This window comes from Parus major, chromosome 2 (assembly GCF_001522545.3).
Source record: "Parus major isolate Abel chromosome 2, Parus_major1.1, whole genome shotgun sequence".
Classification (NCBI taxonomy): Eukaryota; Metazoa; Chordata; class Aves; order Passeriformes; family Paridae; genus Parus; species Parus major.
The window spans coordinates 62,241,434-62,259,163 of record NC_031769.1 but is presented as its reverse complement, the minus strand read 5'-3'; the positions used below and the strand labels follow the sequence as shown (position 1 = coordinate 62,259,163).

General features: G+C 40.1%; 1 protein-coding gene across 33 annotated transcripts in view; it reads left to right on the top strand.

Moving 5' to 3' along the window:
- The window catches only part of ATXN1 (ataxin 1), a 383,486-nt gene that overhangs the window by 76,601 nt on the left and 289,155 nt on the right, over window positions 1-17,730 (top strand). The gene's annotated exons all lie outside the window — the stretch shown is intronic.

The following is a 17,730-nucleotide window of genomic DNA, read 5'->3' as shown; positions in this document are numbered from 1 at the left end:
AGGCTGCCTGGAGGAGTTCTATGTTCTTAGGAGCTCTTAGATCAGACAAGGAGAGGGTGCTGGTTTGCTCCAGCAGCTGAGCACCTGCTGGGGTGTGACAGCACAAGTTCCCCCAGTTCACAGTTAGGAGAAGCTGCATGTCTTGGACTGGCTTCCCTGCTTTTGTAGGAGACATTGGTTCTGCCTGACCAGCACAGTGGCTTTCAGGGCAAGTGGAGGTGCAGTCTGTTGTGTCAGGAGAGGGCTCCTAAAGCATTTTTTTCAACATTGTCACATCTTGGTTTTCCATTGGCAGTAACAGAGGTTTTCCTGTCAGAATTGTCAATGCAGAGGTAGAAGCAAGAATTCAGCTAACTAGCTAGATCCGGGGCCTGTGGCAATGCAGTGGTATAAAGTGTTAAAAAATGGGCTGAAGACAACTATCTGAAGAAGTGTTGTCATTTACTGAGAAATTTACTTTGCCAGCTAGTATAAGTCCAAATATTAAACTTGTTAAGATTTTAATTTTTTTTAAAGCAACTGTAGCATGAAGAAGAAAATTATAGAAGATGTTGAGACTTTGTTCTTTTTTTAAAATGGAGCCTTGTTACTGAGCCAGGACATGAAAAGTATCTAGGAAGAAAACTCAAACAAATTAATCTGTTCTAATCCAATAGAATACAAAAGTAGGCATAAAACAATGGCTGAACAAAATGAACTCAGATTTAAAATTCTTTTATTATAATGTAGCAGTAGTCAGTAACAAAGGAAATTCATTTTGCTTTGTTCAATTTGTGATGTTTGTTAGATTAACAATGTCCTGAGAAAAATCTGTACTTCAGACAGCAGAGTACAGCTTTTTCTGGGATATGTATGAATACTCTTATTTCTGGTGTGCTACTAAAAAGGGAAAATTAAGACATGCCATACTGTACTCCTAATTCTAACCTGCTATTTCAGATGTTTTAATTTGCCAGACACAAGTGAGGAGTCATTCAAAGACTTAGTATGTGCTGCCCCCATTGTTTCTGATAAACATGCACTTTTGCTTGCTAGTCCAAGAACTGCAGGTGGTGTGTATATGGTTTGGTGCTTCGGATTATTCCTCACTCTCACTGAAGTTAAGTGGTGAATCAGAGTGGTTCTGTGCTTACAGCTATATAACCAGAAGCATAAGTTGGCCTGTAAGATGTTGTTAATAGAGGAGGAACACGTTAATGTCTTTTTGTTAGACCTGCTTCCTAATGAAAAAGTCATTATGCATTAGGGCAGACTGTGTTGTTAATCTCTCTTTACACATGGTGAAACTAGTCTTTTATGAACTCATAGAATGTTTCAACCGAATTTGACAGTGGCATAGGGTTTATTAAGTGTCTTAAGTTCTCAAAAGCAGGTGTTTAGGGAGAAGGGAGAAGGCAGCAAGAAGATTTCCAGGCTGCAGAACCCAGCACCCAGAGCCTATCTGACCTCTGAGTGCTCATGGCAGAAGAACACTCTGAAATGCAAGAGCCCAGGGGATCTGCTGCTCACAGAGGTATTTGTCTTTAAGGAAGACGAAAAGCTCTTAACAATCCTGATAAATTCTGCTTCTGCTCATAGTTCCACATACACATTTTAAAAATATGTGCTGCTTTCAGTTAGAGAGGGAGAGAGAAAGAACACTTAGGACTTTGCACACACCAGTGCTATAGTTTTGTTAATGTCCACACCAACCTAACCAGCGTGCTATCCACAATGGGAAGCCTGCACTCCCAGCCTTCCCTCTGCTACTTTCCACCACCCCTATCCTGTACCACGCTGTCTTCATGTGACTTCTGGCCCTCAGCACATTTCCAGCCTCTTCTTTTTAGCTGGGCTCATTTCTCTGCAGATTAGCGAGTTGAACCAGCACATGGAGATAGGAGTCAGTGTCCTCACGACACACTTCTGATTTCACAGTCAGCCCCCAATCCCCAGCATGGTAAGGCATGTGAATGTAATAGCTCAGGTGCCTCTGTTGGCCTAGGAATGGGAAACAGAAACAGCCTGTTTAGGATATTGTAAGGTCTGGTTTTGCAGCTATGTCTCACAGTTAGTTTGAACAGAATCCAACTGAGCAGGAACTCTGAGGGTGTTTTCTTCTCTACCTCCTCATTCTTTAACAAGGATTGCTGAAACCTGCTGCACTGGTGGAAATTACTCAGCTCCTCCAATGGCCTCAGAAATGGGACAGGGATTAACTGAAGCAGTAACAGCTGAAATGGCTACTCCACCAGCAGAAACAATAAGAGACATAGAAAGTGACCTAGGTTTCTGTGTGCTCTGTGCCTCACAGCTTAAAAAGCATCTCAGTGCTGGTTGTAAGATGCTGAAATAAGTAAGTGAAACCTGCTGTGACCTCACATGGGTTCTCAAACAAAACCTGAACACAGACATTTTGCTATTTGTGTGATGTCTGTGTGCATGATAGTTGTCTTGGCAAACCAAAGAACCCTTTCTTTAAATCTGTTACTTTTGGATTCGTGTTTTAACTAATTGCCTTTGTGCAGCAAATTGCAGTACCTTTCTCTTGTATTCAGGGAGCAATATACTGCTTGTGGCTAATTTTAACATCTCTGTTCCTGTGCACAGAAAGCTGAAAGATTCTGCATTCTTGGCAGAAAACAGCAGCAAGTTCAAATTCTATTAAATTGAGTCAGTAGTGTGATTTCTACTGCAATGGGAGAAGCATTCAGAGGTAACAATTGTAGCAACAATTGTAGGTGAATCACACCTAAGGCAAAGAAGAAGACTGGCTACTGAAAGATCCTGAGGCATTTTCAAAAGTGCCTTAATTATCTGGATGTCCAGCAACTACTGGGCATCTACAAGTGAGGTCTTGACATATGGAGCTCACTATAGCTTTAGGATGGGTTGGAATGGAGTCTAGAGTCGCCCTTCAGCTCTGTATGTAGAGATGGTCCCATGGTCTGGGTGCCATATCTGCTCTTTGTACCCTCCTGCTGTGTTTTTTGAGGATCTCACAGGTCTGTCAGTGTCATCTCATGAGAAGCTCTCTTGGTCCTGGTGGCCCAGCTACAAGTGGCTTGTTTTGCAGCACCATCCTTACCACCCAGTTTTCTACCTACCCTACCATCTTCCCAAGAGGATGCCCACCATGTAGCTCACAGAGAAAAAAGCTGCAGTATCAACTGCAAGGGCATCTTAAGTAAACACTTGGCTTCACTAATGCAGATTTTTGGACGATGTACACTGACAGTGCCAAGACCAGCCACCACAGCTGAAATTCATGTACTTTGTCTTTTATCACTTTTTGACAGTTGCCTCTAAGCAAGGTTGTTCTCACAGTCCTGCCTTAAGTCCCCCTTGTATAAGGCATGGAAGCATATCACAAATTGATTTTGATGGAAAAAAGGGGACAGAAAAGTACACATTCTCATGTTGTATCTCTTTGCTCTGGCACTATACTGATTCTGTCTCACTTTTCCCTGTTTCTGTTTCTTAATTGTTCCCTGTCCTCTTACTCTGTTTTCCTGGTTGGCCCACCTTTGCTAAACATCCATATTAATTTAATCAACAAGTAAACCATTAAATGAGGAATCCTGCAGTTTAAATATGAAACTCTGATATCATATGGGAATTTGAATGGTTTTTTGAATTTGCTTTAATGAGAGCAGTCTCAGCAGCTCACAGACAGAAAAAACCCCCCACACATGGAAAATATGCATAAGCTGTTTTTGTTTCAGCTTTGAGGAAAATGTTTATGTTGTACCATGGTTAATACAAATTAAATTATTGTTGTTAAATCCCCAAATAATTTTGTTTTGGTTTTGTTTGAAAATGGGATAGACCCATGCCTTTCTTAATTTGTAGGAACAAGCAGACAACAGAAAATGATCTTACTGAAATGATTTATTGTTTTGGTTTACAACCATGAAAGGGAATGGCATTTTCAAGGCTCTATATGTGCCCAGCTGTTGGCAGCTCACATTTCTATGGTCAGAGGATAAGATTATTATTCACAGAAAAAAAAAATTGATTTATCTTATATCACACTTTAAATGCTCATTAGAAGTTAGCTGCCAGCACTACCAGTCAGGCTTTGTTGTTTTGTGGGTGTGAAAGTGGCTGAGGTGCACATGCAATTTTTTTTTTCTAAAACCTGATCATCATAAGCATACTTAAGCACATATCTGCCCTGTTTTCCCTAAAATTTCTAACATTTATGTTGAATTTCTGAGTGAACAGAATACGAATCATACACAATTTAGTTTAAGTACAGTCTACCTGTATTGCTTCCAAAACTATTAGCCTTGCTTAAAAGCATAGCAGTTTCCAGATTTAAAACACTGTCAGAGGTTGTTAGAGGTTGGAACATTAGCATACCATTTTTTTCCTTTTGCTTTGTGAATTCCAAATTCAATTATGCTTTCTGGAGACTGAGTACAGTAACATTTTAAATTCAAAGATACAAGTACAATTTATATGGGCTGACTGGTTTCTGATCAGAAGGGAAAGATACAATTTCTAAGTGCAGTTTTCATTTTATTCTTTGCAGCTACTAGCTTTTTCTGTGGCTTTGGAAAGAAAATGTTAGCAGCAGTATCAATATAAAAAGCTGAGGAAGTAGCATTATTTGGAACAGAGCAATCTGGTCTCCTTCCTACCTCTACTGTCTATCTGCTGTGGGCTAGAAGAAATTATTGGTGATAAGGATAATTATACAAAGAGAAACTTAAGTGACTTTCTCATTTATGGGGCATATAGAAGTCAAGCTGAGTGTCCAGGTCACTTTTAGATAAATCAAGAATGAATAAAACATGCAATAAATACTAAAGTAACAGTAGGAGCAAGCCATGTCCTTACCTTTTTCCCTAAAGATGCGTGAATCAGGGCAGCCAGATAAACTTTGTAGCATGACCTTCAGGGTCTTTGGGGCCAGCATAGAATATTAATTCTGAAACCATGAAAGTATCTCTCTGTAGCTATTTCTTTATCCTTCATTTTTAGTAGTTTGCTGGACAAAAGCTCTAAAACCATGAGCTTTTTGTTGTTCTAATAATTTTTTCAGAAGTGTGTGTATGTGTTAAAAAGTTACTTGTTTTGCTGTTCATTACTTCTGGCTCTCAATTTTGTCTACAAACAGAAATAATCAAATTTTCCTTTTTAGCAAGGTCATTGAATGTTTTCCATGAGTGCAGTAACTAATGATATTGAAAAAATTTAGGTTTGTTTAAAATTTCAGTTTTGCAAGAAACAGACTCCTTAGACTTTGGGGTTTATTGTTGTCAGAAAAAAAATAAAAAATTCAATTACTGCTTTAGAAATATGTTTCAAAGTGGTTGAATTTTTTATTTTTTTTTATTTCATTATTAAAATAAGCCATAGCTTTCAGGCCATGCAGGATTTTATGGTGTAATAATTTGAGAAATTAATCTTCATTCCAGTGAAGTTTTAAATTAGCAACGAAGAGTTGAGCATACAAACTAAGAAAAAACATCGAAAATATGGAAGGATTGTAATTTTCTTTATATTATCTGCTCCACATGTGGAAACAGGAGACTTCAGATCACAAGGGGTAGTGAATTCAGTTGTTGCTTCTAAAAAGGACTTCTGATTCTCAAAAGAGATGTGCTTTTCTCTGAGAGAACCCTTGGCATCTGCATGATGTACTGGAATGTATCGCCTTACTTGCAAAGCTAGAACTGTGTGTTATGTCCAAGATTTTATTTCATAATTTTTTTTCCATGCTAGTTTTCTGGAAGTTTCAACTTTACATGATTATTCACAGATTAATAGCAAAATAGCCTTGTATACCTTTTCATCCATGTATCATCTCCTTTAGCATTTTAGGGGAACTTCAGTATTCTTGTTTGGTGTGATTTTTTTTCTGGACCCAGTAGTCATTTCTTAAATGAGGAGAAAGTTGTTTTGATTTCTGTTGTTTTCTTCCCTTTCCTTCTCCCTGTCTATACCTCTCTGTGGAATTTGACTAGCAGAACCAAGATTTTTGTCTCTATAATCATACATTGTCAACAACGACAAGAGGTGTAATTAGCTTCATAACCAGATTATATCATAGAATCACAGTCTCTCAAATGTTTAATTCCATTGGCTGAGTGTCCAGACAGCTGCCCATAATTGCCAAGTACATAAATGTTTGCAGGTCTGTTACTGGTTGCCATAAACTTAAGTAAGACTGATTTGTAAAAAAGTGATATTCTCCTGGCCTAGATTTTAAATAGACATTTTTCTATGGCAAAGTTTCAGATCCTCTAAAATCATCATATATGCAAGTATCAGTCTCAGATTTCAATTGGGAAGGATTTTTAATTTTTAGACTTGTTTGGGGTAAGTTCTCAGTCTGCAAAGTTTCTGTCACCTAAAAGGCAAGAGAGCGTGAAAGAACACAGCTTACTGGATTCATCTGAGCAAGGCTGAGTGGATTGGAGAAAGCCTGATGAATTAAACAGACTTTTTCAAAATTATTGGTTTTTTAAATAGCAACTTTGGGCCAGGTCATTTGCAGCAGAGACTTGAAGTGGTATGGTAGGCCACTGTTGGAGCCTGTAGTTGTTAAGAAAAAGGGTGAAATCCTGGTGCCATGGAAATGAACAGCAAGTCCCACAGATCTCAGGAAGGGGCCATGATTTAACCCAGCATCCAGCTTTTCTCCCTTGCCAAAGAAGACACTAAAATGCAAAGCAATTGCAGGAGAGAGAGAGCAAAGAGGGGGGACAGAATTTTCTATGCACACAGGCATTAATCGAACCAGCCATTTTATAAAGAAAGACATAATACTGAGGGCTTACTCACAGTTAAGGGAATTTTTATGTCCCAGGGTTTTTCCAGTTTTGCCAGATGCTAAGTCAAAAACAATGCAGGAGGAAGAAGAAGGCCATAGAAATAAATACTTTGGCTACTTTGAACACTGCAGAGAATCAAATTCTTGTGCTAGTTTTTAAGTATTATATGTCCAGAGGGGAATAGCAGAAAGAAGCACAGAATTGTAATGAAAGTATAAGTAGACCCAGACCAACGGGAAGCTCAGTGTGATTCTGACGAGCTTTAATTTGCCAAAACCTTGCTTGTGCTGCAGTAGTTTCCCTGTATCCCAGTGCAGATGTCTTTAGGAGTAGGAGGCAGGCTCCTCCCATTCCAGTTTCCTAGAAATGGATGAAAGCTTAAAGATTTCCACATGCAGAGGGTTATTTATTTATTTATTTATTTTCCTCCCACCAGCAGACCTATTTCTCAATCAGAAATTTTCATTTCTCTCCCTCTGCCAAAGCCTTTTACAGTTCCTTGCCACTGGGGGCAATCCAACACAGGTATTGCCACGGCCAGCGCTCCTTGTGCTTTGCAACCGCAGTCCTGGAGAGCTCATAACAGTTCAACCAGCTAACTTGAAAAAATAAATGGATACAGTAAGGCCACATAAAATCATCTACTGTGTTTCACTAGAAAATGAGGAGATATTTATCTCTGAGTAAGAAGGAAAGATGATAGCAACTTTAAGATTTAAATTGATCCAAGTATATGATGCTAAAGATCCTAAATGGTTTCAAATTGCGGAAGATTATCTTGTAATTTGTATATATTGCTTTCTGTAGGCTGCTGAGGAAGCTAATTGCTATACATCCTGTGGTTAAGTTATCATCTTTCTCAATGACTGAAGATCATAATTTTATCTTTAGGTGAGCTTATTGCTACCCGTCTGTTACGTTCATTTGTATGCTGGAACAGTCTGACAAGCCTCCTGTTGTTCCCAGTACAATTTGTGTCAGCCAACCAGGTTAGTGAAAGAGTCACCTCTATGAAACTACTGTATAGGAAACAAGCCCAGTCCCCTGAGAAAACAGGTTTTCTTTTATTTTTTCATTTCTTTTTCTCCCCTAGCATGGCCAGTGAGTAGAGGCTGAGGCTGGAAGCAGGGTCTTGGGCTGGTTTCATGTGCCTTTGAACCAAACTGGCTGCACATTTACAAACAACAAAGTGTGTGATATCAAAGCAGCTGTTTACTTACTGCACAGCTCTAAGTGGAGATGAGGTATCCCTGTGGTGTTGGGAGAGGCAGGTTTTGTTGAGCACAAATTTCACCCTGATGCACAGTGACTCAATGATAAGAGCAGCCTACACAGGATGAGTGCTGAGAAGACGGGATTCCTGTTTACCACCATTTGCCCTCACCTCAGCCTCGGGAGTGCCGGCACCTGGAGGAGCAGTCACACACAGCCAGCTTTGTTCAGTCTTATTCTGTAACTGGTGTACTAAATAGAGATTGGAGAGACTGCCAAGGAAACTTTTGTTTCCTTAAGCAGAAAGGTAAATGAAACAATGGAAGGATTTATTAATCACCAAATGAATTTATTCTTGTGATATTCAGTTAGCATGAAAGACTGTGCCAGTTCTACATATGGAGCACCCTGTTAAATGGTTGAGGACTGATGGTAGAGACAGTAGGCACTTTTGCTACCTTATCTGCTTTTCCTTCTGAAATGTTCTTGTAGTCTTCTTTTTCTAGCACAAATTTGGATCTCTTGCATATAAGACTCTTCTTTGCCTGCTAAAGGGAAAAGCACATTAAGAATGACAAAGGGAAGATGCACATAACTACAAAGAAAGGGCAGGAACATACGAATGCCAGCTGCTAAAAAGACACGTTGGTTTGCAAAAAAACCCCAAAACCTAAACAACAGACCACAGTCAAACCCCAACACAAAAAAGAGAATGAAATAGATGTGTGTGGTTGTTTTTTTGTATTTCTAAGTGACCCAAATGAGACAACAAGGCAATTCCACAGAAAGTGCTCCGTAAGGAGTGAAATCTGAGGAAAAAATTCTAGAATAAAAAGAAAAACATATCTTAGCAGTCTTGGGTGCAGAATCAGTTTACAGGGGAAGTGAAACCAAACCCCTGCATCTGAGTACTGCCTCCAAAAATGTTAAGGAGTATTTAGTTTGGGTTTAGGCCTAACTTCAGATTGGATTAAACTGCAGGTTTTCTCCAAAAGTTTGCAGTTATTCATGATAATTAAAGGTAAATGTCAGGGCTCATTGTCTGTACTCATCAAGAGAAGATGAAGTGGAGGAAACTCTTCTTGATGCTCTCCTTAAAGTCAGATGGCAACACACTCAAGCAAATGTTGCATTTAGAGGCAAGGGCAGGAACATGGCTGGGCATCGAGCTGTGGGTATTAGGCTGGATAAGAGGCTGTTTCCAGTGAAGGTGGCCAGATGTTTGGGCTGCTGGTTGATGAGGTATGGACTGGAGATGGATGTGGGATAAGAAGAGGGGAGGTGACTAAGAGGTATTAATTCTTGGCACAGATAGTGTCTGGGCATGGCACCACTATTGGACAACTTGTTGATGGGAGTTATGAGACATGTTGGGAGAAAAGATGTTAGATAAAACATACATTTTGAACCTCTGAATAGGTTTGAGGATTTTTTGAATGTTGATGATGGCTGTACAATAATTCTTCCTTTTGAAACATTGAAATATAAGGCTCTGACATTTTCTGCTAATACACTCCATTTTAACTAACCTTTACAAATAAATAGACATGCTAATATGTGTGTGAATGACAGCTTCTCACACTGGCCAGCCCTCCAGGCAGGGAGACCAAAGCATGGGAGAGACTGTCTGTCCTCACAGATGGGATTCAGTTAAGGTACATGTGTGACCCTGACAAGACGAACATTAGTTTGGCTAAAACTTTGGAAGCTGCCTCTGAAATCCAGGTGTCAAGGTTAATCCCATGAAATGTGAGGTATCTGCAAAAACAGAGGTGAGATATTTGTCAGCCAAGTTCTAGCAATGTTCAGATCCTGGGCTGATGGAATGGCTGCAGACAGATTTCTAACCAGTTGAAAAGGCTGGACAAGCTTCTGCATGCCAGCTCTGCTTGCCCTGGGAAGCTGTACAGCATTTTCCTACATGCACAGCATGGTAGCTGCTCCAAGGAGTAATTGGAGCAGCTCCTGTGTTGATTAAACCAAAGGGTCCAAGGGCTTGCAAAGGCTTAAGCAAAACCTCACTGTACAGCACATTGGGATGGCAAAAACGTGGGGCCTTTCAGCTTTGGAATGAAGATGCTTCTGACGTGGCTGTCTTGCTCACTGGCTGTAGCAAGGAGCAGGTTATTAGGTGCCCTCCTGCCTTTGCTCCACCGTTTGGGTTGCGACACGCCTGGGCGGTGGTTGGAGGGGAAGGAAGCCGAGCGCCCTGTCTCTGACTTTGCACCACATGTTTCAGAGCGCGGTCGTTCACTCTCACATTTTACAAAATCAATTTCCATTCTGTCATGGTATTTCACACATTTGCGTTCTGAATAAGTTAGAGAATATTCTACAACTTACAAAAATAACTTTAGTTTTAATTTTTCCTGTTACATGAAGAAACCTATCCATACTTTATCTGTTACAGATGGAAAAACTACATATGGAGAAGTCAGATCTATTAATTAGTTTATAGGCACAAAGTCCCCTAAAGAGTGCCATGAATCCATGTGTTATTCTTAAGAGCTGTCTGAAGTACTTGCACTGAATAATTTATTTCAATTTAGCCCTGTTTCTGCTGTTAATTATCCAAGATCAGATTTTGCTTTTTTGAATTTTATTGTTTTGGGTTTTTTTCTTTACAATTTTTCCCATTTACCTAAATTCACTGCGTTCTCTGAATATATTTCAGCCTACTGAAGTATTCAAGCCATCAACACTCATTGAGTGTGTTCTGTTTTTTTTCTAAGGCATGATAGGATGATTGTTAACTTCTGTTGTTATTAACCTTTCAGTCAGTATTTAAATCCTAGGAGAATGAAGAAAGGGGGAGGAAAGTAGAAGAATGGGAAAATCAGCCACATGAGAACTCCAAGCTGTGTTACTGTCTATTTCATCTCTGAGGACTGTTTCAGGACCCGAGCTTAGAATGCAGCTCTTTTGCTGTAGGAAAATAGGGCCAAACAGCAACTTCCCAGTGCTGAGTAACTCTTTGGTATTGGAGAGAGTTAGAGTCAGGCAGGAGCATGCAGTGGGACCAGGGAGCACTTATTTCCATGCTCAGCCCTAATGATTTTTCCCTGAATTCAGCAACTTTAGATTCCACTGTGAGATCCTTTCAGCATGAGAGACAAGAAGGCCCAGGGCAATAGGTTGGGAAAGACTTGGGCAAACAAGGGTGGCAGTAGTTTGAGGGTTGTGGTTTTCGTTGTGGATTATTTTACATGTGAGGTTTTAGTTGGCCTGTTTATAAAATAAAACCAGCAAAATGTATGATCTCTTTAAACCTTTGTACAACAATGTAACAGGGTAATGTAATCTGTACCCTCATTGAATTGCTGTTAATTTTGCCTGCTAAATTAGAATTATTCACCCACTCTGTGCAAAAATGCTTTTCCAGCATTTTTGGTACATCTGCTATTGTGCAGTGTAGCTGTAGTAGTAGTAATGGAAAAGGCTGCCCTGAAAAATTAAATTAAACTCTACTGAAATCTTTACTCCTGTATCTTTTATTCTTCTAAAATTGCCCTGTGAAATACCAGCAGCCCTGGATTAGGTAATGTACATGTTGGTGGGCACTCACCATCCCTGAGAACAGGGCCAGATCTGGTGAGGCTCTGCAGACACTTGGGGATAGGGTATACTTGCTGTTGTTCTCAAGGACAAAATGAGGTGACTGATGGGATTGGCAAGAGCACTGGTTGCAGCTTTGGCAATCAGAATACCTTCTAAAACCTGTCCTGATCCTAGTTAGAAAAGCAAAGAGGATTGGAGAAAAATATCTTTATATATAATAAAGATATTTATAATATCTTTATATAAATATGTATCTTTCCCAGAGGACCTCAAAGGAGAAAGTAACTTCCCCAGAATTAGCCAGAGAATCTGAAGCAACATTGGACTTTGGACCCAGATCTTGCAGTACATTGCCATAAACATGGAACATAGAAATGCTTTTTGACAGTGAATGGGGAAAAGGGTCAAAATTCAAAGTAGTTCACAACTATGTCTGAGAAAATATTTGCAGACACATCCTCTTACTCATTCCTCTCTGTCAGTTAGTAGTAAGTGTTGCATTTTGGGACTCTGTAAAAGCTGAAAGATTTATTTGTCTGTGTATGATTTATTTATTCAGGTAACTCCCTCTGGTGCTATTTATGTAGTTGTGCATTTTCATATTCCAGTAAGTTAGTGAAATGCAACGTGTTGATGCACAACTGGAATGTTAAGCAAATAAGCAGTGTGTTGGGCGCTGCTTTTGTTGATTAGGTCATGCTTTAATTAAGTTTTCTGTATGAATTCATATCTCTTGCTGGATATTAGGACAGGCAGCAGGCTCTTAATGGTGCTACATTTTGGCACTGGGACTTCTGGGTTACCTCCAGTCCTTGTACACAAAGACTGTGTTGATAGAATTGCGATAAGGGCTCAGGGGGAGATAAGGGCTGTGTTTCGGCCCAATGGCTTGACCTTGCTCTTGTTGATCCAACAGCAAGAGTCCTATTGATTTCAGAGTGATTGGGACACATGAATATATTTTCATTCTGGAGAGCTGTGTGCAGGCAGATGGGAGGAACTGCTGGTGCTGATGCTGAGTGCAGTTTGTTGATACACAGGTGCCTGTTCTTGCGTGAATCAGTCCTTCCTTTGGCACGGCAGCTTTATGTATCCGTGTTTTGTGTGTGAACGCAATGTTTGTCAGGCACTTGTTTGGCAGTCCTGGAGACAGAAGTTCGCTGTGCTCTGGGTGTCTGCCTTGGTGGTGCTGATTCACAGGCTGTTTTGCGATGCTTGCCTGGGTATCAGAAGGCAGGTCCGAGACACTGGTGAGTGTTCACCAGGCCTGTTAACCCCATCAGGCTATAGCCACACACTTGAGTTTGGTATTCTCATCACCTAAATTCCTAAATGTACTTCTAAGGCACACTCCCTTCTAACACAAGCTGCCCAAACATCTGTGGCGAGACTAAGGAAAACATGGAGAAAAAGACCCGAAGATGAATATTTCAGCAGAAACGTGGGAAGGAATGCAATGTAGCTCATGCGAAACCTTCTGTAGTGTATGCCATAAATTAACACAATATAAATTTATACATATTTACACCACATAGACTAAAATATATAAATCCTCAATACTCAGCCTTCTGTAGTAGGTGTAAGCAAGCAGTCCATATGTTTAGCTGATTTCTGAGGAGCTCTAGGGAACAAAATGTATCTTTGTGGAACTTGTGATATTAAGGAGATTATAAACTAGGGTAATCAGTGCAGTTCTCAAAAAGGGTTGGCTTTTCTGCAGGCTGAAAACAAGCAGCCATCTCCTGATCTGCTATCTGAGGCTTTAATTCAGCCAGGTGCTAAAATACACATGTGTATTTAAGTGCATGAATAGTCCTATTGATGTTGAAGGCCCAAAGATCAATCCTCACTCGTTGGATTTTCCTGGCTTTTTGGCTGCATGAGTCCATTTTCCTCTTACATTTGTGTACTTTCATTGCAAAGAGAAGCTTGTAACATCTCATTAGGTACCAGGTGTTTCCTTTTCCACCATTTCATACTGACTATTCTAAGCCAGTAACATATTAGTCCCCTTTCATACAGCTATGCAGCAGATAATGTGATCTCTAACATTTGTTCTGTCTCTTGGTTTTTTAAACAAGAAAAATCTTTCATATGTTCAAGATATGACATCTGAAGTTCAAATGTGAGGGTTTTCTTCCCAACTATACCTAGTTTCCGGGAGTTAAGAGGAAACATGTGATTCATGAGTAATCTTTTATGATTTGTATGTCTGAAATGTTGGGAAACCCTCCTTTTCACAGGTGTGGGAAGAGGATGAGAATGAAGGAAAATGGGGAGAAGAAAATGGAAAAATTGTTTGTAGGTTTTATGATAAATTGCTCTGGCACTTGTTCTTTAGCACAGAGACAGGTTGTTATTGGCAGCCTCTCACTTTGGCCACCTCCTCATACCAGTGCCTGTAATAGTCTAGAAAGTCTCTGGAGATGGAAAGGAGACCCTCCAAAGTACACTTTCCTGGTACTGCTGTACCAACACACTTGCCACTTTACATCAAGGTTCTACTTCCCCATTACAAAGATACCTCTAAAAGTATCTGATCAGGCCCAGCATCTCCAAGCCTTACCACCAAGCAGATGGTCTAGAAAGTCATGATAGTGTGCAAGGTATCAGCACAGAGGGGTGCAGCCTGGGCCTAGTGGGGATTAAGGTCTTTGTGTATGTGTGATGACTGTGTCCTGCTTTGTGGCTCTGCTGCTGGGGGAACCTCTTAGCAGAAATATGAGCAGATACCAGCAAAACTAGGAGAAGCTGGGTTCAAGCCAGCTGCTGTGTGATGCTAGTTTAAACATCTAAAAATATCAAAAGCTGTGTACATTAAAGAAAGTCTCAGAACTTAACCTGCTCTGAGCTGTTTCAAAAGGCATGTCCGTGTTTCCTACAGCTGTATACCTTCTTTGGCAGGGCTGCAAACAGCAAGCTTCTCATCACCTGTGACTCTCTGCAGTCAGGGGTAAGGATCCAAGGCTCAGATATCCTTCCAGTCAGCTGGAATAGAGGCAAAGACCCAATGGAGGGGATGCTCTTCATAGGTCAGAGCATCCTGCCCTGCCTTTCCTTCCAGGCCATGGAGAAGCCATGAAATGTGTGAGCAACAGACTGCCTTTCCAGCATACCACAGGACTGCAGCCCTAGCGAGTGTCCTAAGGTATCCTTTCCTCCTGATGGAAGATAGGGTGACTGGAGAGAAGCAAAAGCAAGTGGACTTTGATGTGGATGATATTGTAAGGAGTACCTGGCAGCCAGAAGTTAAGCATTAATTAAATGTTGGGCCTTGAGGGAAAGAAGTAATCCCTGTTTTATTGCAGAAGGTGAACCATGGCCATTATGCTGAAGCGAGTCACAAGCCTTATTTATTTGCAAAACACTAGGAGTTGGTATCATTCTACATTAAGACAAATCTAATTTTCTGTGTTGCTGATGGCCAGTCATAGGATATATGATTACAACACTCAGCACTGCCCTGTCACATCCCAAAATACCTTTTTCTCCCTTTCCTCTTTGTCTATATGTAAGAACATATCCCTATCTTTTGGCATATGTTCATATACAGACCAATTATTATACCTGCACTCTCGACACAAACTGAGATGACAAAATGTACTCTTCTGACTTAGGTGACTTGGGCCTTGTTGGGACAAGTCTAGTGATGCAGCAGAAGTGAAAAACTCCTTTTGCACAGACCTCTTTTCTCTTACTTGCTTATTTATACTCATTAGCTCAGTAAAGTACAAGATGTTTCAACAGGGCTGGGAGAAATAAGGCTTCCAGTTGCTCCCTCCCTTTGCCAATGTTGAGAAAAAAACATAAGGCTCTTGTTCTTTTATAAATATATGGGCACAGGACCTTTAACTGAACACTTTGGTTCTCCTGGCTCTTTGTGTGAACGTAAGTGCTTTGCTTTAACTAGGAAGGAATCAGCCAGGGGGGTGAGAAGACCTTTCAGTCATTTGTTTATTTTAGCTCATCCTATCTGCAAATTTATATTGGGCCAGTTTTGTCTGAACACTCCCAGTCTGGTGTGATCAGCCTTTGACCTCCAGTGGAACTGCTAATAAAGATGGTCACAACTTGGAAATTATTGTGAGGAAGAGATTCTATCCCTGCCAGTTGGGCTAACAAATTTGCTTTAATGTCAGCACTTGAATGAGGCATGCCTAGTAACTTCTTTTGGTAAGAGTCTGACCAATAGAGATCAATAAAGTATGCTTATTTACTCATCATCTTATGAATCTGTTATAGGAGAGGATCAGTTAGACACTTCACGTCTAAGTTGTTGCCTTGAAGAAAAGCAAGCAGCACCCAATGAAAATGCAAAAGAGAAAGCTTGTGTGGTATAACTTTTAAGGCTGTTAAAGCAAACTAGTTAACTCTTTTTTCTTTTTTTTTTTTTCCATAAGAAATATCTTTGGTATCATGCCAGGGAGTACTCCATACTAATGGATTCCCAGAGGAATGAATTTCAACCCTGCAGTCTCAAGAATCTGGCCTCCAGCTGGCTATATACAGACGTACTTAATCCAAGTGTTGTCCTTACTGGAACAAGTTCCCCTTGGAGTGATGCCCATCTAGTCTGTAGGGAGAACCCAATGTCCAAGTGTGTTCCTACAAATGACCCAACATTGTCAAAGGATAAGACCCATCAGCATTCAGAAACTCTCACCCACACACACTTCCCTTCTCCTGTCCATCCCTTGCCAAAAGCCAAGTGCTTCAGCATGGCTGTTACCTGTGTTTAGTTATGATTTGCTGTTCTGTTGTGAGGGAGATTGGTAAGCAGCATGAATTTACATGGAAAAAATGTGTTTTTACATTTTTTTCCTTTAATAGCTTTTCTCCCCCTTGTTTTGCTCTATACAATTATTATGGTATTGTTTGATTGCATTGCCCCTTTTTTATCCCTCTGTGCAGACCAAGCATGCTGAAAATGAAAGGCAGCATGTAACCTTCTGAAGTCACTAATTGTAGTACTGCAGGTGAGTTGAATAACAGACTATGGTAAATTTTGGTCTGAAGTTTTTTCCTGTAGTATAAATTGGACAACAGCAGGAGAGAGAACAAAAGCTGTTTCCTACCTGATGTTCTTGGAAACCTGTTCCCAGTTCTTCATGGAGGATTGCTTCTGTACTTGAATATATTAAAGTAGGGACACATGAATGACATTGATACTCTGCAGTGGAAATAGCTGAGCCTTTTGTATTTTTACCATTGCATGAGACTTATGATAATCTGCTTCTTTCTCTAAATGGAAACCCTCCAGGGAAGTTTTGTGTACTCTAAATAGCATCTCTGTGTGATCAGAGACTTGGCTTCATGTGCATGTAATGCATAATAGATAAAGATACAACAATATAAATGCAGATTAGAGGTTATTCAGTCAAGGCAAGCATGTTTTGGGGGTGGGAGGCAAATTATAAAAATGCCAAACAATACATATTGCTGCTATCCTTTCTGGCAGATCTCCATATTTTGCCAAAACATTGATATAATTCTTAGCAGCAAACAGGATCTGTCTCATAAATACCTATGTCTAAACCACTTTCTGTCCTTATGTGTACACTCAGCAGATAATCACATTGACTTTTCTCTAGTCTTGTTGCATTGAATGTCATATAGCTATTTTGAAGTGATCTCAGGGCTGAAAATAGTCTGCTGAAAGATATGGATATAAACTTTCAGAAGAATATTTACATCCTCAAAGCAATGCATAAACATCAGTTGATCCAACCCATTAAAAGCCCTGTGATACAAATAAGTGGCATTAATCTGTTTTCTAGAGTCACTTACACAGAGAAAAGGCCCCCAGCCCTCTCAGCACAAAGAGATAGGTCTCAGCTTTGACTTTAGCAAGAAGCCAGTGGCTTCTTAGTTGGGCAAATAAACACCATTTTTCTAGTTGTTCAAGAGATGATCAGAGAATTTTCTTTGCATTGGGGTTGTCTACATAAAAAAAGTTAGTGTTCATGGTGCTCAGATGGAAACTGATAGCACATTAGCTGTGTAGACTAATTCTGTAAGTTCAGTGACAACTCCCTTTTTAGTGGTAAGAAGGTGACCCCAAACTTGTTCTCTTAGAGGACCCCCTCTGTCATCCTACTGCAATTTCTGCATTTTTGTGAAGAAGAATTTTCTTTTTATCTCTGTAAACTGTATGATGGTAGAACCAAAGATACACTTCACATATGATCATGAACTT